Raw genomic sequence first — 27,601 nt, 5'->3', positions numbered from 1 at the left:
AAGCTGGCGTTTAACTCCAGGAAGAGTCTCTACACGAAAATGCTTCATTGCTCAGCCCAAGCACACACCAAGTGAGCCCGAAAGTGGATTTTTATGTCATTTACTCATCTCTGTACACCCTAGGCTACTAGTTTTCTATAAGTAGGACCTTTTACTATTGTAATCATCATCGGGGTAGCTATCTTCATTTTATGCTATCTTAGATCATTGGAAGGCTGGCCATTCGGCCATGCCTAGACCTTGTTCTTATGTATTTTCAACGGTGGAGTTTCTACACACCATAGATTAAGGTGTGGAGCTCTGCTGTACCTCGAGTATTAATGCAATTACTATTGTTCTTCTATTCAATTCCGCTTGTTCTTTGTCCAAGATATCACTTGTTCTTCAACTTGATGAATGTGATGATCCGTGACACTCATCATCATTCTCACCTATGAATGTGTGACTGACAACCACCTCCGTTCTACCTTAGATTGGGTGAATATCTCTTGGATTCCTGATACACGATGCATGGTTGATCGCCTGACAACCGAGTGCTCGCCTGACAAACGAGCCAGCCATTCCGTGAGATCAGAGTCTTCGTGGTATAGGCAAGAACTGATGGCGGCATTCAAGAGAATCCGGAAGGTCTAACCTTGTCTGTGGTATTCTGAGTAGGATTCAATGATTGAATGACTGTGACGTGCTTCAAACTCCTGAAGGCGGGGCGTTAGTGACAGACGCAAAAGAATCACTGGATTCTATTCCGGCCTGATTGAGAACCGACAGATGGATAGCCGTGCCGTGACAGGGTGCGTTGAACATTTCCACTGAGAGGATGGGAGGTAGCCACTGACAACGGTGAAACCCTTGCATAAGCTTGCCATGGAAAGGAGTAAGAAGGATTGGATGAAGACAGTAGGAAAGCAGAGAGACGGAAGGGAAGGCATCTTCATACGCTTATCTAAAGTTCCTACCAATGAATTACATAAGTACCTCTATCCTTATCTTTATGCTTTATTCATATACCACTATACCCATTTGAGTCTGCCTGACTAAGATTTACAAGGTAACCATAGCTTGCTTCATACCAACAATCTCCGTGGGATCGACCCTTACTCGCGTAAGGTTTATTACTTGGACGACCCAGTGCACTTGCTGGTTAGTTGTGCAAAGTTGTGCTTATGCCATGGTATTGAGCACCAAGTTTTTGGGGCCATTACTAGGGATTATTTGAGTTGTGAAAAGTAGTGATCACAATTTCGCACACCAAGTTTTTGGCGCCGTTGCCGGGGATTGTTTTGTGTATGGACAACTGACGGTTCATCTTGTTGCTTAGATTAGGTATTTTTCTTCAGAGTTCTTAAGAAGGAATTCTAGTGTTTCATGATGATTTGTTGAAGTCTGGCTGGCTGAGAAGCCATGTCTAATCTTATTGGACCGAGGTTTCAACTGATCATCACAAGAGCTTGCTGATCTCTATCAATCTTGCTATTGGAGCAATGATCTGCTAAGGCTTGGCTGGCCATTGGCCATGTCTAGTGTTTTGGACCGAAGCTTTCTTTGAAAGCTTGGCTGGCTGTGAAGCCATGTCTAATTCCTGGACCGGAGTCTTAGACTAGCATTGCAATGATTCCTGGAATCCAAATTAAGAATTTTGAAACTTTTATTTTCTATTTCCATTTAATTTTCGAAAAAAAACAAAAAAATTTTTCAAAATCATAAAAACCAAAAATATTTTATGTTTCTTGTTTGAGTCTAGTGTCTAATTTTAAGTTTGGTGTCTTGCATGTATTGTTTATTTGATCTTGGTTCTATTTTCAAGTCAATAGTACAGGGAACTGAAGATTCAGAACATGCAGCAGAGGAATTACACAGAAAAAGCTGGGCGTTCAAAACGGCCATTGAAGAAGGACAGACTGGCGTTTAAACGCCAGCCAGGGTGCCTGGTTGGGCGTTTAACGCCCAAAAAGGTAGTGCATTGGGCGTTAAATGCCAGAATGTGCACCATTCTGGGTGTTTAACGCCAGGATGGCACAAGGGGGAGGATTTTGTTTTCAAATCAATTTTTTTCAAGTTTTCAAAGTTTTTCAAAATCAAATCTTTTTCAAATCATATATTTTCAATCAAATGTTTTCAAAATCAATTTCTTTCCTTTTTCAAAGATACTTGCTATCAATTAATGATTTGATTCAACATTTCAAGTATGTTGCCTTTTCTGTTGAGAAAGGTTTAATGTTTGAATCATATCTTTTCTTGATAGCCAAGTTATTAATTTTTAAAATCAAATCTTTTTAAAATTGTTTTCAAATCATATTTTCTCAATCACATTTTTTAAAATCAATCATATCTTCTTAACCTCATCTTTTTCAAAATAGTTTTCAATCAAATCTTTTTGACTTCTAATTTCAAAATCTTTTTCAAAAATCACTTGATTTCTTTCCCACTCTTATTTTCGAAAATCAATTAGTGTTTTTCAAAATGTTTTCAAATTCTTTAACTTAATTTTCGAAAAAGCTCTTCCTCCCTTCTCACATCCTTCAATTTATGGAGTACCACTCCTTCTCAATGCACAATTCGAACTCTATCTGATTAAGTTCGAATTCTTCTACCTCTTTCTTCTATTTTTCTGTTCTTCTGACACCTCAAGGAGTCTCTATACTGTGACATAGAGGATTCCATATTTTCTTGTTCTCTTCTCTTTCATATGAGCAGGAGCAGAGACAAAGGCATTCTTGTTGAAGCTGACCCTTAACCTGAAAGGACCTTGAAGCGAAAGCTAAGAGAAGCTAAAGCACAATTCTCTATAGCGGACCTAACAGAAATCTTCAAAGAAGAAGACATGGCAGCCGAAAACAACAACAATGCCAACAATGCAAGGAAGGTGCTGGGTGACTTTACTGCACCTACTCCCGACTTCTATGGGAGAAGCATCTCTATCCCTGCCATTGGAGCAAACAACTTTGAGCTTAAGCCTCAATTAATTTCTCTAATGCAACAGAATTGCAAGTTCCATGGACTTCCATTGGAAGATCCTCATCAGTTCTTAGCTGAATTCTTGCAAATCTGTGACACTGTCAAGACTAATGGGGTTGACCCTGAGGTCTACAGACTTATGCTATTTCCTTTTGCTGTAAGAGACAGAGCTAGGACATGGTTGGATTCACAACCTAAAGAAAGCCTGGACTCATGGGAAAAGCTAGTCAATGCCTTCTTGGCAAAGTTCTTTCCACCTCAAAAATTGAGTAAGCTTAGAGTGGAAGTCCAAACCTTCAGACAGAAGGATGGAGAATCCCTCTATGAAGCTTGGGAAAGATACAAACAATTGATCAGAAAATGTCCTTCTGACATGCTTTCTGAATGGAGCATCATAGGTATTTTCTATGATGGTCTCTCTGAACTATCCAAGATGTCTTTGGATAGCTCTGCTGGAGGATATCTTCATCTGAAGAAGACGCCTGCAGAAGCTCAAGAACTAATTGAAATGGTTGCAAATAACCAATTCATGTACACTTCTGAAAGGAATCCTGTGAACAATGGGGCAAATCAGAAGAAAGGAGTTCTTGAGATTGATACTCTGAATGCCATATTGGCTCAGAACAAGATATTGACTCAACAAGTCAATTTGATCTCTCAAAGTCTGTCTGGAATGCAAAATGCACCAAGCAGTACTAAGGATGCTTCATCTGAAGAAGAAGCCTATGATCCTGAGAACCCTTCAATGGAAGAGGTGAATTACCTAGGAGAACCCTACGGAAACACCTATAATTCTTCATGGAGAAATCACCCAAATTTCTCATGGAAGGATCAACAGAGACCTCAACAAGGTTTCAACAACAATAATGGTGGAAGAAACAGGTTTAGCAATGGCAAGCCTTTTCCATCATCTTCTCAGCAACAGACAGAGAATTCTAAGCAGAACCCCTCTGACTTAGCAACTATGGTCTTTGATCTAATCAAAACCACTCAAAGTTTCATGACTGAAACAAGGTCCTCCATTAGGAATTTGGAGGCACAAGTGGGACAGCTGAGCAAGAAAGTTACTGAACTCCCTCCTAGTACTCTCCCAAGCAATACAGAAGAAAATCCAAAAGGAGAGTGCAAGGCCATCAACATGGCCGAATTTGGAGAGGAAGGAGAGGAAGTGAACGCCACTGAGGAAGACCTCAGTGGGCGTGCACTGACCTCCATTGAGTTCCCCAATGAGGAACCATGGGAATCTGAGGCTCAAAATGAGACCATAGAGATTCCATTGGATTTACTTCTGCCTTTCATGAGCTCTGATGAGTATTCTTCCTCTGAAGAGGATGAGTATGTCACTGAAGAGCAAGTTGCTAAATACCTTGGAGCAATCATGAAGCTAAATGACAAGTTATTTGGAAATGAGACTTGGGAGGATGAACCTCCTTTGCTCACCAAAGAACTGGATGACTTGTCTAGGCAGAAATTACCTCAAAAGAGATAAGACCCTGGGAAGTTTTCACTACCTTGTACCATAGGCACCATGACCTTCAAGAAGGCTCTGTGTGACTTAGGGTCAAGTGTAAACCTCATGCCTCTCTCTGTAATGGACAAGTTAGGGATCTTTGAGGTGCAAGCTGCAAGAATCTCATTAGAGATGGCAAACAACTCAAGAAAACAAGCTCATGGACTTGTAGAGGATGTTTTGGTGAAGATTGAAAACCATTACATCCCTGCTGATTTCATAGTCCTAGAGACTGGGAAGTGCATGGATGAAACCATCATCCTTGGCAGACCCTTCCTAGACACAGCAAAGGCTGTGATTGATGTTGATAGAGGAGAGTTGATCATTCAAGTGAATGAAGAATCCTTTGTGTTTAAGGCCCAAGGATATCCCTCTGTCACCATGGAGAGGAAGCATGAAGAGCTTCTCTCAATTCAGAGTCAAACAAAGCCCCCACAGTCAAACTCTAAGTTTGGTGTTGGGAGGCCACAACCAAACTCTAAGTTTGGTGTTGAACCCCCACATTCAAAACTCTAAGTTTGGTGTTGGGAGGTTCCAACATAGCTCTGAGCATTTCTGAGGCTCCATGAGAGTCCTCTGTCAAGCTAATGACATTAAAGAAGCGCTTGTTGGGAGGCAACCCAATATTATATTTTGACTATTTTCTTTTGTTATTTTATGTTTTTTTTGTAGGTTGATGATCATGAGAAGTCACAAAATCAATGAAAAAAGCAAAAACAGAATGAAAAACAGGAAGAAAAATAGCACACCCTGGAGGAGGAACTTACTGGCGTTTAAACGCCAGTAAGGCTAGCAGGTGGGCGTTTAACGCCCAGTCTGGCACCATTCTGGGCGTTTAACGCCAGAAAGGGGCACCAGACTGGCGTTAAACACCAGAAAAGGGCAAGAACCTGGCGTTAAATGCCAGAAATGGGCACCAGCCCGGCGTTTAACGCTAGAATTGGCTCAAAACGTGATTTTGCATACCATTTGGTGCAGGGATGACTTTTCCTTGACACCACAGGATCTGTGGACCCCACAGGATCCCCACCAACCCCACCACCCTCTCTCTTCTTCACCCATTCACCAATCACCTTAACACCTCTTCCCCAAAAACCCTTCACCTATCAAATCTCATCTTCCTCTTCACCACTCACATCCATCCTTCATAAAACCCCACCTACCTCACCCTTCAAATTCAAACCACTTTCCCTCCCAAACCCACCCTCACTTGACCGAACCTTACCCTTCCCCCTCCCCTATATATACCTTTCTTCACCCCTTCATTTTCACACAACCTAAACACCACTTCTCCCCCTCTTTGGCCGAACACAAAAGCCATTCCCTTCTTCCTCATTTCTTCTTCTTCTACTCTCTTCTTTCTTCTTTTGCTCGAGGACGAGCAAACCTTTTAAGTTTGGTGTGGTAAAAGCGTTGCTTTTTCGTTTTTCCATAACCATTTATGGCATCCAAGGCCGGAGAAACCTCTAGAAAGAGGAAAGGGAAGGCAAAAGCTTCTACCTCCGAGTCATGGGAGATGGAGAGATTCATCTCAAGGGTGCATCAAGACCACTTCTATGAAGTTGTGGCCTTGAAGAAGGTGATCCCCGAGGTCCCTTTTTCACTCAAAAAGAGTGAATATCCGGAGATCCGACATGAGATCCGAAGAAGAGGTTGGGAAGTCCTTACCAACCCCATTCAACAAGTCGGAATCTTGATGGTTCAAGAGTTCTATGCCAATGCATGGATCACCAAGAACCATGATCAAAGTGTGAACCCGAATCCAAAGAATTATCTTACTATGGTTCGGGGGAAATACTTGGATTTTAGTCCGGAAAATGTAAGGTTGGCATTCAACTTGCCTATGATGCAAGGAGATGAACATCCTTACACTAGAAGGGTCAACTTTGATCAAAGGTTGGACCAAGTCCTCACCGACATTTGTGAAGAGGGCGCCCAATGGAAGAGAGATTCAAGAGGGAAGCCGGTTCAATTTGATGACATGTCACCATGTCATGTTTTTCTATGCTTTTTCATACAAGAAATTTATGATTAGTGCTTAAATATTGCATTATTTGGTGCTTAAATGGTACATTTCTTTGATCTTTTGATTTGATAAACTTTGTAGGGAATAAGAAGAAAAAGAAGCAAAAAGAGCACAAAATAAGCTAAAAAGAAGAAAAGAGGAATTTTGGGCACACTTTGAAGTTGGAGCACACTTTGGAGGCTTAGGCCACGCTTCTAAAAGCGTGACCCATGACCAAATCAAGGAAGAAAAGCGTGGCCCAAAGGAAGAAAAGCGTGGCTCAAAACAAGGAGGAAGAGAGGACAAAAAGTTTTGGGTGAAAAGTTAGCCTTGAAGTTAGCCCCCTAACTTGGAGGCTAACGTTGGAAGCTGAAAAACACTCCCAGGGGCTACTCACGTTTGCGCCAACGTTAGCCCCCTAACTTGGAGGCTAACGTTGGCACATGAAGATGTAAAGGAATGGGCAAAAGTTTGCGCCAACGTTAGCCCCCTAACTTTTGGGCTAACGTTGGCACATGAAAACACAACAGCTTGAAGGGGTGTACTTCCAACAAGAATAACTTGAGCTAGAGAGCTCCAAATGAGGTGATTCAAGAAGCATTGGAAAGTAGGAATCAAGAGCTTTCCAAGCATATATGGCACTGCATGATGGACACTAAAATTGAGGGAGAAAACTGCCCCGCAATGTGCATAAATGAACATGTGGGCAACCTGCAGTGAGGCCACTTGACCTCTGCACCTTCAATGGAGTATAACTCGAGCTGTAGAGCTCTAATTGATGCGCTTCCAACGGCAAATGAAAGTAGACATTCAGGGCTTTCCAACAATGTATAATAGTATGGGGTGGACAAAACGTTTGAGCCTCCAGAACTGGCGTTTTCGCCAACGTTTGAGGGCAAACGTTACCCCAAACGCTGCACACCAAAGCCAGCGACCATGCCCTCTTCAAATGATCATAACTTGAGTTGTAGATGTCCAATTGAAGTGATTCCAAGTGGGTTAGAAAGCTGACATTCAGAGCTTTCCAACCATATATGATAGTCTATATTGGGCATAAAATTGGCAACATGACAAGAGGACAAAGTTGGCGCCATATTTGTGCTTGAGGAAGGGCCAACGTTGGCGCTAAAGTTAGACCCCTAACTTTGGCACCAACGTTGGCATCAGGAAATGTGGTTTGCTGATATGAAAAGTTAGCCTCAAAGTTAGACCCCTAACTTTGACTCAAACTTTTAATCCAACTTTGCAAAACTCAACCCGGTTCAATTCGGTTCCTCTTCAAACTCCAAGAGCAATCAACCAAGGCCTTTATCAACCAAATTCCATCAAGAGCAAGGGCCCAATTGACACCACTCAGAGACACAAGATAGTTAGAATAGAAATTTCATTTTAATTGTAATTTGTTTTAAATTTCATTTTCATTTTGTAGAGATGCATATAAATAGGCATCTGTTTCATATTTGGAAAGAGGCTGGCTCCACTAGGGAGCATTAGGAGTAGATAGCTCTCTCTTTTAGATTTCATTTCTGTTTTGAATCTTGGGTGGAGATTGGAAGGAATTCTGTTTTCATTCTCACCTTGAGAATTCTCGTTGTTCTTCTTCTACAAAATTTCAGTGAATTAAGGATTTGAATCAACACTCTGTTTATTGCTTTCATCTCTATTTCTTCTTCAAATTGTTTCTCTGTTGGATCAAGGAAGGACTTGAGATCTAGACTTGTTTTCTAGTCTCATTGAGCCCCTGAGATCCTCAATTTCTCTTTTAGATTTTGCAATTGAGCCAAGCTGCTTTCTATTTTGATTCTACAAGTAATTTTCCAAATCCATTTGAATATGCTGCATCTTTTAATTCTCTGTTTGATTGCACTTTGAATTCTCTTGTTTAGTTTTAATTCCCAGCACCCCAACTCCTTTATTCTTCCTGCAATTTAAATTTTCAGTTGCTTGAATTACTCCCTTCTTTAGTTTCCAGCACCCACTCCCCTTTACATTCACTGCAATTTACATTTCTTGTCATTTAAGCTTCCGCCCATTTAAGTTTCTATCAAATTTACTTTCTGCAATTTAAATTCATTGCAATTTTTACCTTCTATTGCTCAACTTCACACAATTCACTCAATGTTAGCTTGACTAAACTAATCACCCACTAAAGTTGCTTGATCCATCAATCCCTGTGGGATCGACCTCACTCCCGTGAGTTTTTATTACTTGATGCGACCCGGTGCACTTGCCGGTTAGATTGGTGTTGTTTTGGGAGAGATTCTTGTCTCCACCAAAATATCCCATCAAGTTTTTGGCGCCGTTGCCGGGGATTGATTAGATCAACAATGATTAAGTGGGTGAGAAGTCTAGATTAAGCATTTTCTTTATTTTTGTTCTCTGTTCTAAGTTGAAACCAAGGTGTTTGAGTTATTGCCTCACTAAGAAATTCATCTCTGAGATATGAATTTCAATTTTCCTTGGTGTTGTGTTTTACAAATTTCAAATGGAGTTCAACTCATCTTATGATCAAACAAATTTTATGGGATATTACCCATCATCATCAATCTCTAATGGTGGCTGGGAATATCACTCAGAGAATACACATTCTGAGCACTCCAATTCATGGAGATTTGCTTCAGAACCACAAGATGAGAAAGAAAATCATATGGGATATTTCCCTCACCCACAAAATGATGCAAGTCATGATTCTAATGGTGGCTGGGAAGGGAATTCTAATACTCCATATGATATTCATCCAAAGATATCATCACTTGACCATGCTTCAACAAAAAGCCCCTTTCAAAACTTACCACTCACACAAACTTCCTATAACCAAAGAATTTCAGAGCTTGAGTCCAAGCTCGAAAGATTTGTAGAGGAGTACGAGAAGTACCAGAAAGAAGAAGAGAACTCCCTTAAAAATATGGAAGTGCAGTTAGGCCAATTGTTGAATGCATGGAACGAGAAAATGGAAAAACAAAAACAAAAGGTCCCTGTGTCAAGTGAAATTTCAATAGAGGATGAGGAGAAGGAGGCAATTGAACCTGAAGCTGCATGTCCACAGAAGCCACTTGAGATAAAGGAACATGAAAACTCACAACCTCCACAAACCCCCCTGGACCAAAACGACTCAACACTTGAATCCATGATTGAAAGGTATGACGAGGAGATGAAGAAATGTTGGGAAGATAAACAAACCTCCCCCATGATAGAGCAATTAAAACAAATGTTGGGTGCAAAAGAGGAAGGGGAGGAGCAAGAAAGTGAAGAAGTCATTCCAAACTCAAGTGAGGCAGAGAAGTACATAAAGGAGGAGTTCATGGAACCACCAATACAAAAGGCTCTGGATGAATACAAAACTCCAATAATCACACAGCAACCAAGACTTGGATTCAAAGAAGTGAAGGCAACTAACAAAAGCACCAATCCTGTCCCTAATCCAGTAAGCAAGATCAATCAAGCCATTTGCAAAAGGAAGCTTGCTGAGGAAAAGCCAAGGCAAGGGACAGTAGCTGAAACCTCTCCTCCTTTGAAGACATTTCTCTTAACAAACTGGAAGAAGAGGAAGAAAGTAAAGAACAACATGCCAACAGTAGGTAACGTTTCTCTTCTATGCTCTGTTTTCTTTCTTTACTTTGTTTAAATTCAATAAAATGGCATATGGTTACAATCTAAGTTTGGTGTTGCCCTGCAACAAATTGTTCTCAATCTTTTTGGATGATTGCATCAAATCAAAAATGAAAGTGACACACCAAGATTCTAAGTTTGGTGTGCCACCTATTCTTCTATGCAAATCATTCAGCAACACCACTTGTCTGCATAACCATAATGTCTTTGCAGTGTTAATTTTCTTTTGGTTTGATATTTTGTTATTCTGTTTACTTTAGTTAATTCTTTATTTTTAATGCTTTCATTTTAGTCTGCCTATTTGCTGTGTTTATTAATACATCACCAAGAGAGCTTTATTAATGACAGATTCTTGGCTTAGTGATCGTATTTAATAAAGAACAGTTTCATTTGCTTGGTTTTAATTCAAATAAATGGACATAGGATTGCATTTTAAGTTTGGTGTTGCTATGCAACACAATTTGCTTCAAATCTTTACTGGATACTTGCATTGATTCCAAGTGAAAGTGTCACACTAAGTTTGGTGTGCCACTTATTCTTTATGCAAAGTATTATGCTCACCTTCTTAAGCTTGCAATCACAATGTCTCTGTCTCTTGTGCCTTGATTATTATCTTTAATTTTGCTTGCTTGAAACACATGTACTACTAACTTTTCATTGTGTAAGACATTCATGATCCATCTTAGCCCCATAGCCATTGTTCTAATTGTTGCTTGAGGATGAGCAAGCATTTTGAGTTGGCAAGGGAAAGAGGAAGAATGGGAGGAAAACGACAACAATAGAGAAGATGAACTACAAGGTTGTAAAGTTCCTTTTCCTCTCATTTGTTCCAAGCACTATAAACTGCATGATTGTCTTTACCTTCTCTGTATGCATGTGTGTATGAAAAGGCATAGTTTGATTTCTAAATTGCAACATGGTGCTATGTCATTATGATTACCAACTTGAGTTTTGTAAATTCAAAAGCAACAAAGTATCATGATCATAAACAAACAAGGCATTAAAGAAGATTTTAGCATGTGCATAAAAGTATTGGAAAGCTAGTATGTTTGATTGTTGCTTAATTGCATTGGATTTTATTTAATTGAAGTTTTCATCTAGGACATTTTGTGAAATCTTTTAAAATCATGAAAACCTTGAAAGCAAATGCAAAATAAAGCAAGAAAAGAAAAAGGGAAAGAATGAGAAAGCTGAAGGCTCTGAGTACCAATGGCAATTTATTTGTTAAATACTTGTGGTGTTTATGTATCAAGCCAAATGCTTGAAAACAAAACACTTAGAAGTCAAGGCTAGGCTCAAAGTGCAAAAGCACTCCCTCAAAGCTCAAGGCTCTGAGCATCAATGATTAGAGAGTCAAGAAAAGAAAAGAAAAATGAGCTTAATGAAGTTCTCTAATCAAATGCTTGTGGTGCTTATGTATCAAGTGGTAATACTTGAAAACAAAGCATTTAGAAGTCGTAGCTTTGTTATCAACTCATGGGGCAAAGCACCCAAAAGGAGAAGCTAATAAGAAAATCAAAAGCTTGCTTCAAGGAAGAAATATAAAAGAAAGATTTCATAAATTGAGCTAGATGGAAGCATCAATCATTTACATTTCTTTTGTGATTGTAGCATGCGTAGAAAACTAGCTTACCATGAACATTGAGTTGCTATTCTTCTTGCCTTGGATTGTCAATCTTTATTGCATGATTCTTTTCTTGCTTGGGGACAAGCAAGGTTTAAGTTTGGTGTTGTGATGACATGTCACCATGTCATGTTTTTCTATGCTTTTTCATACAAGAAATTTATGATTAGTGCTTAAATATTGCATTATTTGGTGTTTAAATGGTACATTTCTTTGATCTTTTGATTTGATAAACTTTGTAGGGAATAAGAAGAAAAAGAAGCAAAAAGAGCACAAAATAAGCTAAAAAGAAGAAAAGAGGAATTTTGGGCACACTTTGAAGTTGGAGCACACTTTGGAGGCTTAGGCCACGCTTCTAAAAGCGTGACCCATGACCAAATCAAGGAAGAAAAGCGTGGCCCAAAGGAAGAAAAGCGTGGCTCAAAACAAGGAGGAAGAGAGGACAAAAAGTTTTGGGTGAAAAGTTAGCCTTGAAGTTAGCCCCCTAACTTGGAGGCTAACGTTGGAAGCTGAAAAACACTCCCAGGGGCTACTCACGTTTGCGCCAACGTTAGCCCCCTAACTTGGAGGCTAACGTTGGCACATGAAGATGTAAAGGAATGGGCAAAAGTTTGCGCCAACGTTAGCCCCCTAACTTTTGGGCTAACGTTGGCACATGAAAACACAACAGCTTGAAGGGGTGTACTTCCAACAAGAATAACTTGAGCTAGAGAGCTCCAAATGAGGTGATTCAAGAAGCATTGGAAAGTAGGAATCAAGAGCTTTCCAAGCATATATGGCACTGCATGGTGGACACTAAAATTGAGGGAGAAAACTGCCCCGCAATGTGCATAAATGAACATGTGGGCAACCTGCAGTGAGGCCACTTGACCTCTGCACCTTCAATGGCGTATAACGCGAGCTGTAGAGCTCCAATTGATGCGCTTCCAACGGCACATGAAAGTAGACATTCAGGGCTTTCCAACAATGTATAATAGTATGGGGTGGACAAAACGTTTGAGCCTCCAGAACTGGCGTTTTCGCCAACGTTTGAGGGCAAACGTTACCCCAAACGCTGCACACCAAAGCCAGCGACCATGCCCTCTTCAAATGATCATAACTTGAGTTGTAGATGTCCAATTGAAGTGATTCCAAGTGGGTTAGAAAGCTGACATTCAGAGCTTTCCAACCATATATGATAGTCTATATTGGGCATAAAATTGGCAACATGACAAGAGGACAAAGTTGGCGCCATATTTGTGCTTGAGGAAGGGCCAACGTTGGCGCTAAAGTTAGACCCCTAACTTTGGCACCAACGTTGGCATCAGGAAATGTGGTTTGCTGATATGAAAAGTTAGTCTCAAAGTTAGACCCCTAACTTTGACTCAAACTTTTAATCCAACTTTGCAAAACTCAACCCGGTTCAATTCGGTTCCTCTTCAAACTCCAAGAGCAATCAACCAAGGCCTTTATCAACCAAATTCCATCAAGAGCAAGGGCCCAATTGACACCACTCAGAGACACAAGATAGTTAGAATAGAAATTTCATTTTAATTGTAATTTGTTTTAAATTTCATTTTCATTTTGTAGAGATGCATATAAATAGGCATCTGTTTCATATTTGGAAAGAGGCTGGCTCCACTAGGGAGCATTAGGAGTAGATAGCTCTCTCTTTTAGATTTCATTTCTGTTTTGAATCTTGGGTGGAGATTGGAAGGAATTCTGTTTTCATTCTCACCTTGAGAATTCTCGTTGTTCTTCTTCTACAAAATTTCAGTGAATTAAGGATTTGAATCAACACTCTGTTTATTGCTTTCATCTCTATTTCTTCTTCAAATTGTTTCTCTGTTGGATCAAGGAAGGACTTGAGATCTAGACTTGTTTTCTAGTCTCATTGAGCCCCTGAGATCCTCAATTTCTCTTTTAGATTTTGCAATTGAGCCAAGCTGCTTTCTATTTTGATTCTACAAGTAATTTTCCAAATCCATTTGAATATGCTGCATCTTTTAATTCTCTGTTTGATTGCACTTTGAATTCTCTTGTTTAGTTTTAATTCCCAGCACCCCAACTCCTTTATTCTTCCTGCAATTTAAATTTTCAGTTGCTTGAATTACTCCCTTCTTTAGTTTCCAGCACCCACTCCCCTTTACATTCACTGCAATTTACATTTCTTGTCATTTAAGCTTCCGCCCATTTAAGTTTCTGTCAAATTTACTTTCTGCAATTTAAATTCATTGCAATTTTTACCTTCTGTTGCTCAACTTCACACAATTCACTCAATGTTAGCTTGACTAAACTAATCACCCACTAAAGTTGCTTGATCCATCAATCCCTGTGGGATCGACCTCACTCCCGTGAGTTTTTATTACTTGATGCGACCCGGTGCACTTGCCGGTTAGATTGGTGTTGTTTTGGGAGAGATTCTTGTCTCCACCAAAATATCCCATCACAATTGAGAAGGCATGACCTCAAACCCGTGGCTAGAGGATGGTTGGAGTTTATCCAACGCTCAATCATTCCCACTAGCAACCGGTCCGAAGTTACTCTAGACCGGGCCATCATGATTCATAGCATCATGATTGGAGAAGAAGTGGAAGTTCATGAGGTTATAGCCCAAGAACTTTATAAGGTGGCGGACAAGTCCTCTACCTTAGCAAGGTTAGCCTTTCCTCATCTCATTTGTCACCTCTGTTATTCAGTTGGAGTTGACATAGAGGGAGACATCCCCATTGATGAGGATAAGCCCATCACTAAGAAAAGGATGGAGCACACAAGAGACCCCTCTCATCATGAGATCCCTGAGATGCCTCAAAGGATGCACTTTCCTCCACAAGACAACTGGGAGCAACTGAACACCTCCCTAGGAGAATTGAGTTCCAACATGGGACAACTAAGGGTGGAGCATCAAGAACACTCCATCATCCTCCATGAAATTAGAGAAGATCAAAGGATCATGAGAGAGGAGCAACAAAGACAAGGAAGAGACATTGAGGACCTCAAGCACTCCATAGGATCTTCAAGAGGAAGAAAGAGCCGCCATCACTGAGGTGGACCCGTTCTTTAATCTCCTTGTTCTTTATTTTCTTGTTTTTCGAAAATTAATGCTTATGTTTATCCATGTTTGTGTCTTATGATCATTAGTGTCTTAGTGTCTATGCCTTAAAGTTATGAATGTCCTATGAATCCATCACCTTTCTTAAATAAACAATGTTCTTAAATGAAAAGGAGAAGAATTGCATGAATTTTGAATTTTATAACAGTTTAATTATTTTGATGTGGTGGCAATATTTTTGTCTTCTGAATGTATGCTTAAACAGTGCATATGTCTTTTGAATTTGTAGTTCATGAATGTTGGCTCTTGAAAGAATGATGAAAAAGGAGACATGTTACTGAGGATCTGAAAAATCATTAAAAAAGATTCTTGAAGCAAGAAAAAGCAGTGAATACAAAAGGAAAAAAAAAAGAGAAGAAGAGGCGAAAAAAAAAATCGAAAAAGAAATCCAAGGCAAAAAGAGTGTGCTTAAGAACCCTGGACACCTCTAATTGGGGACTCTAGCAAAGCTGAGTCACAATCTGAAAAGGTTCACCCAATTATGTGTCTGTGGCATGTATGTATCCGGTGGTAATACTGGAAGACAGAGTGCTTTGGGCCACGGCCAAGACTCATAAAGTAGCTGTGTTCAAGAATCATCATACTTAACTAGGAGAATCAATAACACTATCTGGATTCTGAGTTCCTAAAGAAGCCAATCATTCTGAGTTGCAAAGGATAGAGTGAGATGCCAAAACTGTTCAGAGGCAAAAAGCTAAAAGCCCCGCTCATCTAATTAATACTGATCTTCATAGATGTTTTTGGAATTCATTGCATATTCTCTTCTTTTTATCTTATTTGATTTTTAGTTGCTTGGGGACAAGCAACAATTTAAGTTTGGTGTTGTGATGAGCGGATAATTTGTACGCTTTTTGGCATTATTTTTAGTATGATCTAGTTAGTTTTTAGTATATTTTTATTAGTTTTTAGTTAAAATTCACTTTTCTGGACTTTACTATGAGTTTGTGTGTTTTTCTGTGATTTCAGGTATTTTCTGGCTGAAATTGAGGGACCTGAGCAAAAATCTGATTCAGAGACTGAAAAGGACTGCAGATGCTGTTGGATTCTGACCTCCCTGCACTCGAAGTGGATTTTCTGGAGCTACAGAAGCCCAATTGGCGCGCTCTCAACGGCGTTGGAAAGTAGACATCCTGGGCTTTCCAGCAATATATGATAGTCCATACTTTGCCCAAGATTTGATGGCCCAAACCGGCGTTCAAAGTCACCCACAGAAATCCCAGCGTTAAACGCCGGAACTGGCACCTAAATGGGAGTTAAACGCCCAAACTGGCATAAAAGCTGGCGTTTAACTCCAGGAAGAGTCTCTACACGAAAATGCTTCATTGCTCAGCCCAAGCACACACCAAGTGGGCCCGAAAGTGGATTTTTATGTCATTTACTCATCTCTGTACACCCTAGGCTACTAGTTTTCTATAAGTAGGACCTTTTACTATTGTAATCATCATCGGGGTAGCTATCTTCATTTTATGCTATCTTAGATCATTGGGAGGCTGGCCATTCGGCCATGCCTAGACCTTGTTCTTATGTATTTTCAACGGTGGAGTTTCTACACACCATAGATTAAGGTGTGGAGCTCTGCTGTACCTCGAGTATTAATGCAATTACTATTGTTCTTCTATTCAATTCCGCTTGTTCTTTGTCCAAGATATCACTTGTTCTTCAACTTGATGAATGTGATGATCCGTAACACTCATCATCATTCTCACCTATGAACGTGTGACTGACAACCACCTCCGTTCTACCTTAGATTGGGTGAATATCTCTTGGATTCCTGATACACGATGCATGGTTGATCGCCTGACAACCGAGTGCACGCCTGACAAACGAGCCAGCCATTCTGTGAGATCAGAGTCTTCGTGGTATAAGCAAGAACTGATGGCGGCATTCAAGAGAATCTGGAAGGTCTAACCTTGTCTGTGGTATTCTGAGTAGGATTCAATGATTGAATGACTGTGACGTGCTTCAAACTCCTGAAGGCGGGGCGTTAGTGACAGACGCAAAAGAATCACTGGATTCTATTCCGGCCTGATTGAGAACCGACAGATGGATAGCCGTGCCGTGACAGGGTGCGTTGAACATTTCCACTGAGAGGATGGGAGGTAGCCACTGACAACGGTGAAACCCTTGCATAAGCTTGCCATGGAAAGGAGTAAGAAGGATTGGATGAAGACAGTAGGAAAGCAGAGAGACGGAAGGGAAGGCATCTTCATACGCTTATCTGAAGTTCCTACCAATGAATTACATAAGTACCTCTATCCTTATCTTTATGCTTTATTCATATACCACTATACCCATTTAAGTCTGCCTGACTAAGATTTACAAGGTAACCATAGCTTGCTTCATACCAACAATCTCCGTGGGATCGACCCTTACTCGCGTAAGGTTTATTACTTGGACGACCCAGTGCATTTGCTGGTTAGTTGTGCAAAGTTGTGTTTATGCCATGGTATTGAGCACCAAGTTTTTGGGGCCATTACTAGGGATTATTTGAGTTGTGAAAAGTAGTGATCACAATTTCGCACACCATATTGCTGAGGATGTTTTTGTAAGCATAAAAAAATTGACTTTTCTTATTGATTTCTATATCCTTGAGATACCTCCAAATGATTCCAGGAGATCTTCGTCCATATTGTTAGGAAGGCATTCTTGAAAACCTCTTGGTTTAAACTTGATGCCTTCTCCGGTACCTATTCATTTGAGATTGACGGAAGGGCCGTGAGCTTTAACTTGGATGAAGCTATGAAGCATCCGTTGGAGGACCACTCCATCTTCTGGTGTGATATTATTGATGAAGTTATGGCCGAGGTTCACAATGAGACTTTTGATGAGATGAATTTGGTTAAAAGTGCAAGTGTGGGGAAACTCAATGATTATGATGAAGACACTTTGCCACCTCCAATGTTGCTGGATAATAATGTGACAAGTCATGAGTTAAGTGATATGTTGAAACCTCTACCTCCCCATCTTAAATTTGCCTTTCTTGATGATAATCAAAAGCTCCTGCTGATAATTTCAAGGGAGCTCACCTTCCAACAAGAAGAAAAATTGCTTGAAGTATTAAAAAAGCACAAGAAGTCTATAGGGTGGAGTTTAGCGGACATTGTAGGTATAAGCTCGCACACTTGTGAGCATCGTATATTCCTAGAAAACAGAGCCAAGCTTGTCCGTCAACCCCAAAGGAGGTTGAATCCAACCATCATGGAGGTTGTCAAAAAGGAGGTCACTCGTCTTTTGGAGGCTAATATCATCTATCTTATCTCGGATAGCGAATGGGTTAGCCCGGTGTAAGTGGTGCCTAAGAAGTCGAGTGTTACCATGATTAAGAATGAAAGTGGAGAGCTCATGGTGACTAGGGTGCGAAATTCATGGAAAGTTTGTATTGATTACCGGCACTTGAATCTAGCAACCCGGAAGGATTACTATCCACTTCCTTTCATTGATCAAATGCTTGACCGGTTATCAGGTAAAAATTGACGTGCAGAAAATTCTTGATTAAGAAATTATAACGAACTGACGTTGCAAGTATAGTTCTTAACCAACGAAAATTCTGCGTACCAATTTAAAAAAAAGGGTTGTCATGATTTTAAGAATAAAATACTAGGAGTAAAAATCCCAGGTCGTCTCCCAACGAGTTGCTAAGAGAGTGCTATTTATTGATTAGTGGGTTTCTAAGAAATTTGGAGTTGGAGAGTGAAATTAAATCAATGAAAATTAACAAGAGATTTTATTTAATTAAGATAAGAAGCCTTGACTGGGAGAAGATTAATCGGAAGTTCTATACTTGTTGGTTTTCCCAAGATTAATAATGATTGGTTGTTGTTTCTACCTAGTTAACCCTTACCGAATAAAGGAAAGTCAAGTAGTTAAGCCAACTTCTATTCACAAGTCCTAATCCTCTCTCTTGGGAAAGACTAGCGTTAGTGACTAGAAAGCCAGCCAACAAGTTCCAATCACCAACTAACACTTGAGTATTCCAAATTAAGGGTCTTCTATTAATCAACTCCCAAGTCAAGTTGGAAGTCTACTCCATTGACATGGATGCCATTTTCGCATACATGTAAAGGAGTAGAAAGAAGACATGATAATTGGAATTGAATTGAGATAATCAAGCAAATAAAGAATTAAATAGAAAAATACTCTTTGCATTAATAAATTAAAAAGAGAAGAAGATAAACTAAAGTAATAGAATAAATAAAGGTAGAAGAAGACTAAATTAAAGGAACATTGAACCTGGAATTGGGAAGAATTAAACCTAAAAACCTAAGAACCTAGAGAGACTCCTCTCTCTCTAGAAACTACATATAAAACCTAAAATTATGTGAATGAGAAGTGTCTCCCTAATTCCTCCACTCTGCAGCCTCTAATCTGTGTTTTCTGGGCCAAAATCTAAAAAATAGCCCAGAAATCACTAGGAGCAATTTCTGACTCACTGAATTTTCGCAGATGCATGCGTACGCATGATGCGCACATGCACATCACCTAACTGGCTGGAAACTATGACAAATTATATAAAATTTCAAAGTCCCAGATGTTATCTTTCTAACGCAACTGGAACCGCCTCATTTGGACCTCGATAGCTCAAGTTATGATCGATTGAATACGAAGAGGTCAAGCTTGACAGCTTTGCGATTCCTTCAATTTCCTATATTCCTTCCACTTTTGCATGCTTCCTTTCCATCCTCTAAGCCATTCCTGCCCTGTAAACCCTGAAAACACTTAACACACATATCACGGCATCAAATGGTAATAAGAGAGGATTAAAGCTATCAAATTTAAGGCCAGAGAAGCATGTTTTCAATCATAGCACAAGATTAGGAAGGAAAATGTAAAACATGCGATTTCTTTGAATAAGTGTGTGTTTAGTGGATGGAATCCACTAAATTAAGCACAAGATAAACTGTAAAATAGCGGTTTATCAATCTCCCCACACTTAAACATTAGTATGTCCTCATGCTAAGCTCAAGAGAACTAAAAGAGTGAAGGTAAAATGGTAGGATGTATGAAATGTAACCTATCTGTATGAATGCAGCTAAATGCAAAATGCTTTTACCTACTTTGTGAAAAGTAAATAAACCTTTCAAGAACAAATATGAACTGGTGTCCACTAATTCAAATCATAAAAATGAAGTACAAATAGACTTGCATAAGAAGATAGCTCATGAAAGCCGGGAACAAAGAATCGAGCATCGAACCCTCACTGGAAGTGTATACACTTTAATCGTTCACATGTTTAAGGGTTGATTTTCTCAATTCTCTACTAATCTTGCTTTCTAAGGCTTGCTCTTCTTCTACCAATCAACAAAAATTTAATGCATGACTACACATATCAAGAGGTCTTTTCAAGGGTGGTAATGGGGTTAGGGTCATGGTAGGAATGTGTTTGGTTAAGTGGACTGGAATTCAAATCCTTGATTAACCTAAACTTCTCACTTAGCCTAAGACATTCCATGTAATTACAATGCAAAGTCTAACTGCCCATTACCTATGTTTACCACATATTCATGCATCCCAAATTCAAGTACAACTCATATGTATTGATATTATTACTTAACTTGGGGCATTTTGTCCCCTTATTATTATTATTATTATTATTATTATTATTATTATTATTATTATTATTATTATTATTATTATTATTATTATTATTATTTTTCTTTTCTTTTTCTCCTTTTTTTTTGTTTTTCTCAAAGCATATGATTAAGGTATTGAATGCAAGAATATGTGCTTAACCATCTTTTTCACAAATTCACAAAAAATATACAATGCTCAATTCTCAAACCAAATATTGGCAAACCCAATTTCCCCACACTTAAATCATGAACACTCTCACTAATCTAAGCTAACGAAGGATTCAAATTAAGGACATTATTGTTTTCCGCTTAGAGTTAGTGATGTACTAAAATAGAGAACGAAAAGGGTGAAATAGGCTCAAAATTGGTTTGCAAAGGATAATAAAGGGTTAAGGCCATATGGGTATGTAAGCTTTGTGAAACAAGGCCTCAATCACATAAGTGCATGCATACGTCAAACCATGGAAATATAGAATCAAGTAAGACAAAGATCATAATTTTAGAGAGAACAACACACATCAAGAATAAAATATTGGTTGATAAGATGCAACCAATCAGATGGGCTCAAAATCTCACTGGTTTTGTGTGTTTGAGCTCTAAACGATGTTCTAAAATAAATTTCTTCAAGCAAGTTTAACAAAAATTTTGATTTAAATTAGTGAAATGCTATAAAATAGTTTCTTGAAAATGAAAATATCACTTTAACCAAGTAGTAGCTAAAGTATGCATGAAATCTAACAACATGCAATCAAACATGCAAATGCAACAACTAACTAATTAAGCATTAGTGTTGAAAATAAAGTAACTAACCCATGGAAGTCGGTATCGACCTCTCCACACTTAAAGATTGCACTGTCCTCGGTGCACACAAAGATGTGCAAGTGAACGGGTGGCTCCAAATGAAGCATTTCTCCAAAGATTGTTGCAGATGGTCTTGTTTGTTGCCCCATTGAGAAGCTTTTCTTTCCCTTCTCGGTGGCCATCCTGAAAGAAGAGAAAAAGAAAGAAAAGTAACTCAGAAACAAGGATAAGGAAACAACTAGAATATGGGTGGGTTGATGCCAAATAATGAGGATCTCGACTATATGGTAGCTACAACATGCAAGTGAGAAAGTAGAAGAAGCAAATGACATATGAATAGTGCAAAAATTGCAATAATGGGAGAGAGAGTGGGTAATGAATGATATTGTAAGTGCATATCAATGCAAATAGAATACAAGTATCATAAAAAATTAGCATTGACTTATAAATAATATCACCCAACAATTTAAAACAAGTCACGAAGCACCAAAATAATTCAAGAAAAGATGCAACGGTTGAACAAGAACATATAACACCAATGGTAAAATAGGAAATTAGAAAAGGGAAAAAATATGAATAAAATTAAAATGCAATGAAGGAAAGTATTCAAATGCAGTATGTAAAAGAGAATGAACGAGAATAAGGATGAGAAGAAGGTGAGAAAAGAAGAAGAAGGAGTAAGAGAGGAGAGAAGAAAGAAGGAGAAACGATAAGGAAACAAGATACGAGCGCGACGCGCGCGCATGCATCACGCGTACACGTTAAAACAGAGATGGCCATACGACGCGTAAGCGTCTTCCACGCATACGCGTGGATGGCCGAAGATGAACATTGACACGTGCGCGTCGGTCATGCGTACGCGTGACTATTCGTGTGCTAATGTCATGCTTCTAGCACAGTGGTTGCCCAACTTTCTGTTTAAACCCTCTTTTACACCGATTGGGAAGCCCACACGTACGCATCACTGACGCTTACGTGTGGATGGACTAATTTGCAGGTGACACCTACACGTGGGGCACGCGTACACGTGGGGTGGCTCATGCTATAAGCACCCTTCCTGCACAGTTCCAGCATAACTTTCGGGTCTTTTTCAAGAGTGCGAAACTACACATGACGCGTAAGCATCGATCATCGACGCTTACGCGTCATTTTCAATTTTTCTTCTTTCTCTTTTTTTAATGCAGAATGCAGGTGATGATATAGAATTTATGAAAGATAGAAATAAAATAAAATAAAACTAAGAATAAAAAGGGATGATCATACCATGGTGGGTTGTCTCCCACCGAGCATTTTTAGTTATTGTCCTTAAGTTGGACATTTGATGAGCTTCTTGTCATGGTGGCTTGTGCTTGTACTGATCCTTGAATCCCCATCAATGTTTGTAATTTCAACAGCTTTCAGGGTACCAAACTAGGCACATAAAGCCTTTAAGCAAGTTAAAGCAAGTGACAAGGCCCCAAGAGTGTTGATTGCTAGAATGAAATCTGGGGTCCCAAACCTTGCTTTTGCACCCGTCTTCGTGTTGATCATCATTGTTCCAACCGGGTAGCAAGCAATCTGATTTTCCAATGAAGTACCCAAACGACTTCCTAGACCCATTCATTCAAGCTTTACACCAACCTTTTCACTTCAACTTGGGGCATGCAACCGTATTAAACCTTGCATGACAACTCCTACCACTAACCATCTTCCTCTTACTCTTAAAGCCAGAAAGAGCTCTAAGTTGACCATCCGTCTCAAGTAAACCTTATTCAAGTGAGAAAGTAAAGGTCAAGGATAAGAATTTTACCCACTTGAATGTTGTATTGGATGGTAATGGCTTTGGGAGAGGAGTTTCTAATGATCTTGCAAGCTCTACTCCCTTGTGTTCTTTCTTGACAACTTCCACCTCTTTGCAAGCTTCTTCAATTTCAACCTCTTCCTCTTGGTAGCTTTCTTCCAATTCAATATCTTTTTCATTGCTTACCAAGGGCATGGAAGGTTGTCCTTCTTCTTCTTCTTCAATCTCCATGTCCAGTCTAGTGGGAGAGGATTCAATTGTAGGTAAGAATTCATCAATGATTGAATCCATCTCATGATCAACCTCCTCCAAGTCTTCAACCATGATATGCCTCGGAGGTTATACACCCTCCTGAACATTGAATTCAAACGTCTTGGAAGGAGGCTCTATGACTTGAGTTTCCCATGGAGGTTCCGCATCTCCTAAGCCTTCAACCACTTCTTCCTTGTTTTCATTAATCATAGGTTCCTCCAATTGTTCCAACACATAGCAACATTCCTCATGTTCCACCGGAGTTTCCAATCTCTCCTTCATACTATGCTCTTCATTTGATTCTCCACATGTAGCCATGGGGGGCGCTTTGAGTGCTCAAGCATTGGGAGGCTAATGGATGCAATTGCCATGTTTTTTCCTCCAAAAGACCTCTTTCCTTTGATTTTATTATTTATTATCTTGAAATAGTGAATTGAGTTCGGATAGGCATTTTTGATGTGGCTATTGAGATAGCCCTTTTGGCTATGTTTTCTGCGACTCTGCCCATTTCATAAAGTATTCTACCGGATTTAATGACAGCTACCCAATATTCGGGAGATCCCTTTCCCGAACCCATATGCGTTTCGGTTGGTCTTACTATAACTAATTTGTCTGGAAATATCCGTACCCATATTTGTCCACCTCGGCGGATGACGTTAGAGATTTTTGCCAGTAAAGAATTTCATAAAAACAATCGCGTTGTAGATATAGTCTCTAAACCGACAGAAATCCCTTCGTACAAACATTTTGGTTGTCACAAGTAACAAACCCCTTTTTAAAATTGATAACCGAGTATTTAAACCTCGGGTCGTCTTCTCAAGGAATTGCAGGGAGGTATGTTCTTATTATTGGCTATGAAAAAGGTAAAATCAAGGTTTTTGGAATTTGGGCAATGGGCACAAGCATATTTAAATGACAAGTAAAATAAATTAACAGTAAAATAAACTCTTGGCAAGGTATAAAGACTGGAGGTCCTATCCTAATTATCCTTATCAATTATGAAGAGAATTGGATTCTTCTCCCACCTTGTTAACCTCTAACTATGAAGGTAAGTTAAGTGGATGAATTAATTCGAATCCTCAACTCCTAGTCTTTCCTTGGGAAAGGCTAGAGTTATTGGAATATGAATTAATGAAATGAAGAAATCCAATTTTCAATCAATAATGAGTTTGATAACTCTAGAATTACCAATTATTTAACCAAGGCCAAAAGGAAAGGATATTGAAACTGCTGGAATAAAAATGCCTTCAGATGGGAAGCGATAATCATGTAAACAAAAGAAAGCAATAATAACTGAAATGCCTCAAATAATATTAATTCAAAGAAAATCATAACATGAAAGAGTTCATAAATTAAATTGGGAAGATAATTAAAAACAAAGAACCTGTGATTGAGAGTCACTCCTAAAACTTAGAGAAGTCCCTAATCCTAATCCTAAGAGAGAGAGGAGGGAACCTCTCTCAAAACTAGATCTAGATCATCGAAGATAACAGAAAATTCGGGGTTTCTCTCAATGGATGCATTCCTCCACTTCATAACCTCTGGTCTACGACTTCTATACTTGGATTTGGGCCAAAAAGGCTTTAGAATCCGCTATGAGCGTTTTCTGCAATTTCTGGTGCGTGGCCTCTGTCACGCGTCCGTGTGGGTCACGCGTCCGCGTGGGTTACGCGGTCGCGTCATTTGGAGTTTTCCTTGTCACGCGGTCGCGTCGGTCACGCGTCCGCGTCGTATGCGATTTGCTCAAGTCGCGCGGTTGCGTCAGTCATGCGGCCGCGTTGTTGCCTCTTCGCTTCTGGCACGCGATCGCGTGGATGCCAGTTCCTTCAGAAATTCCATTTTGCACTTTCCTTCCATTTTTGTATGTTTTCTTTTCCATCCTTTAAGTCATTCCTGCCTTAGAAGATCTGAAACTACTCAACACACTAATCACGGCATCGAATGGAATTAAAGGTGATTAAAATAATTAATTTAAAAGCATAGGAAACATGTTTTTCACATACATCACATACTAAGGAAGGAGAAGTAAAACCATACAATTAATGTGAATAAGTGGGTGAAGGATTGAATAAATCACTCAGATTAAGCATAAAATATATCATAAAATATGGGTTTATCAGTGGACATTTCGTGACATTGCCCGCCGACCTGCTTCTATTTGTCTAGATATGATCCAAGCAGGTTCAAGTGCCTGAAGAGCATATCTTCCGAAGCAAATATGATTACCCCGATAGGATATTCCTTTTATTCTTCCTCTATGTTGCTTATGGAATCTGGTTCTTTTGGGGTTATAGTTGATGGTTGTTTAGAAATCCCATCGCTATTCCAGAACTGTACATGAGATTTTCACCTCATATGGCTCCTCACGAATAAAACAATTACAAAAATAAATTTAACCAATACCAATAAAAAAATATATACCGTATATACATATGTTTAATGAATAATTGAATCACGAGGTTTTTTTATTTTAATATTTCATAGGATTGATTGATCAATTGGAAATCAGTATATCTATATGGATATTAAACTCCCAGCAACAATCACTTTTTTGAGATGGAATTGACGAACAACTAATACCATTAATAATGTTTATGAATGTTGAATAAAAAAATGGGGCGTCGCCAAGCAGTAAGGCATTGGGTTTTGGTCCCGCCATTCGGAGGTTCGAATCTTTCCGTCCCATAGCATATCCATTCATGATGTATATCCTATTTGAATAAAAAATGTATCTCGGGATAAAAATGACTCCTTTTTTAATCATTCGTCTATAATCTAAATAGAGTCGCTTTTGAATCCACATCAATCGTCTAACTCTATTTTTTTCGAATCAATTACAGATAGATAATATTAATATATTAATATATATAATAATATTATATTAATAATATAAGAAAAAAATTCAATTCAAAATTGATAAAATTCATTTAAAAAAAAACAAACTATCGAATCGAATATGAATCTTATTCATACAATATCGAAGGAATTTGCGGTTTTTTACTTCCCTTTTAGATTTGGAAATTGTCCATTTTCAAAAAACCAAGAAGTAAAAAGGATGGGTTATTATGTATCGATTGAATCAAAAACTATTCACAATTCCAGAATTGAATCAATTCAATTACATACTGGATCCAAATAAAACTTGGTTCGAAACGATAAAAGCAACGTGCGGCTTGAAAGACATAATTAGATTAGCTGTGGATTCTTCTATCCACTATTTTTTCGAGTATATGGAAATGGGAGTGCTCTTGGCTCGACATCGTTTGTTTTGTTCCACTGGAACTGGGTGTTTGGGGAATAGAAGATGGGTTGTGTTCCGAGGGTTACCTGAAACGTGTAGCTCGGTCTTCTGGCAAGGCCCGAGGTGGGGGGTCTGTGACCCGAGCTGGTTGTGCTGAACGGCGGGGGGTTGTACCTGCAATGACACTCCGATGCTTAAGTTAGCATGGGTCCAAGCAGATATCAAGTAGAATTAGAGTATGAGTTATACCTGGGTGCTCCAGTGTATTTATAGTAGTTGGCTGCGATCATCCCTGGATAAGATATTCTTATCTTATCTTATCTTTTGGGAGATTCATCTCTATCTTTGCGGAACCGCCTTTCCCAGGCCCTTTGGCCTTTAGGTTTTGGGCTTAGTTCCTTCTGATGGGCCTTTCTTTGGCCTGTTTGTCCGAGGTCCGACCTCGAACGTGGGCCTTAGGTCGAGGTCGGGCCTTCTATCAGCTTTACCGAGTTTGGAGAGCTCGGTCAGGGTATGAACAGTGCCCCTGCCCGAGTTCGTCTTTTTTCGGAAGGTCGAGCTCGGGCATAGTAGTTTTTCAAAATTTGAAAATGGTCTTTTCAGCATTTATTGCTTGTTACCGTTTCTTCCTTGATTTCCGTGCGGCGCTCTGTGGAGGCTTTATTTATTTGCCCCTTTCTTCATTTTTCTTTGTTTATTCATCACTTCTTTTCGAGCATCTTCTCTTCTTTCTCTCTGTTCTTCGTCTTCCATTTTTTGTGCGTTTTTTCAGAGTTCTTTTCTGCGCCGCCGTTTTTCCTTTCGTCGGAGCTCGTCGCTTTCTTCTTTTCCAGGTTTGCTTTTTTCGCTTTTATTCTTCGTACGCTTCTTTTTTCTGATATCTTCTATGCCCGGGTTGCCCCGAAAAGAGGCGCCGCTATTGCTTTGTATGTGTGTGGGGGGACTCTTTTCTCCGATCCATTTTTGTTATTCGAGTTGCTGCCTTCTTGTTTGTAAAAGAACTTTGCTTTCTTTTGTTTTGTTGAATTTGGTTTTTCTGCCTTTGTGTGATTTTTGTCTTGCTGTTGTATTCTTTCTTTGTAGGCAAGATTTTTTTATGTCTCGAAAGGTGTTTCAAGCAATGTCGACCAAGATTCCGAGTGGTCTAGGTTGGGTAGATCCTA

General features: G+C 39.3%; 1 non-coding gene across 1 annotated transcript; it reads right to left on the bottom strand.

The window, feature by feature from the left end:
• Positions 1–3,226: 3,226 nt before the first annotated feature.
• Positions 3,227–3,334, bottom strand: LOC130937333 (small nucleolar RNA R71). The gene has a single exon (XR_009068554.1). It is a non-coding gene; the product is annotated as a small nucleolar RNA R71 (small nucleolar RNA).
• Between the last annotated feature and the right edge of the window lie 24,267 nt (positions 3,335–27,601).

This window comes from Arachis stenosperma, chromosome 6 (genome assembly GCF_014773155.1).
Source record: "Arachis stenosperma cultivar V10309 chromosome 6, arast.V10309.gnm1.PFL2, whole genome shotgun sequence".
NCBI lineage: Eukaryota > Viridiplantae > Streptophyta > Magnoliopsida > Fabales > Fabaceae > Arachis > Arachis stenosperma.
Note: the sequence above shows the minus strand (reverse complement) of the source record. Positions and strands in the feature narration are given on the sequence as shown.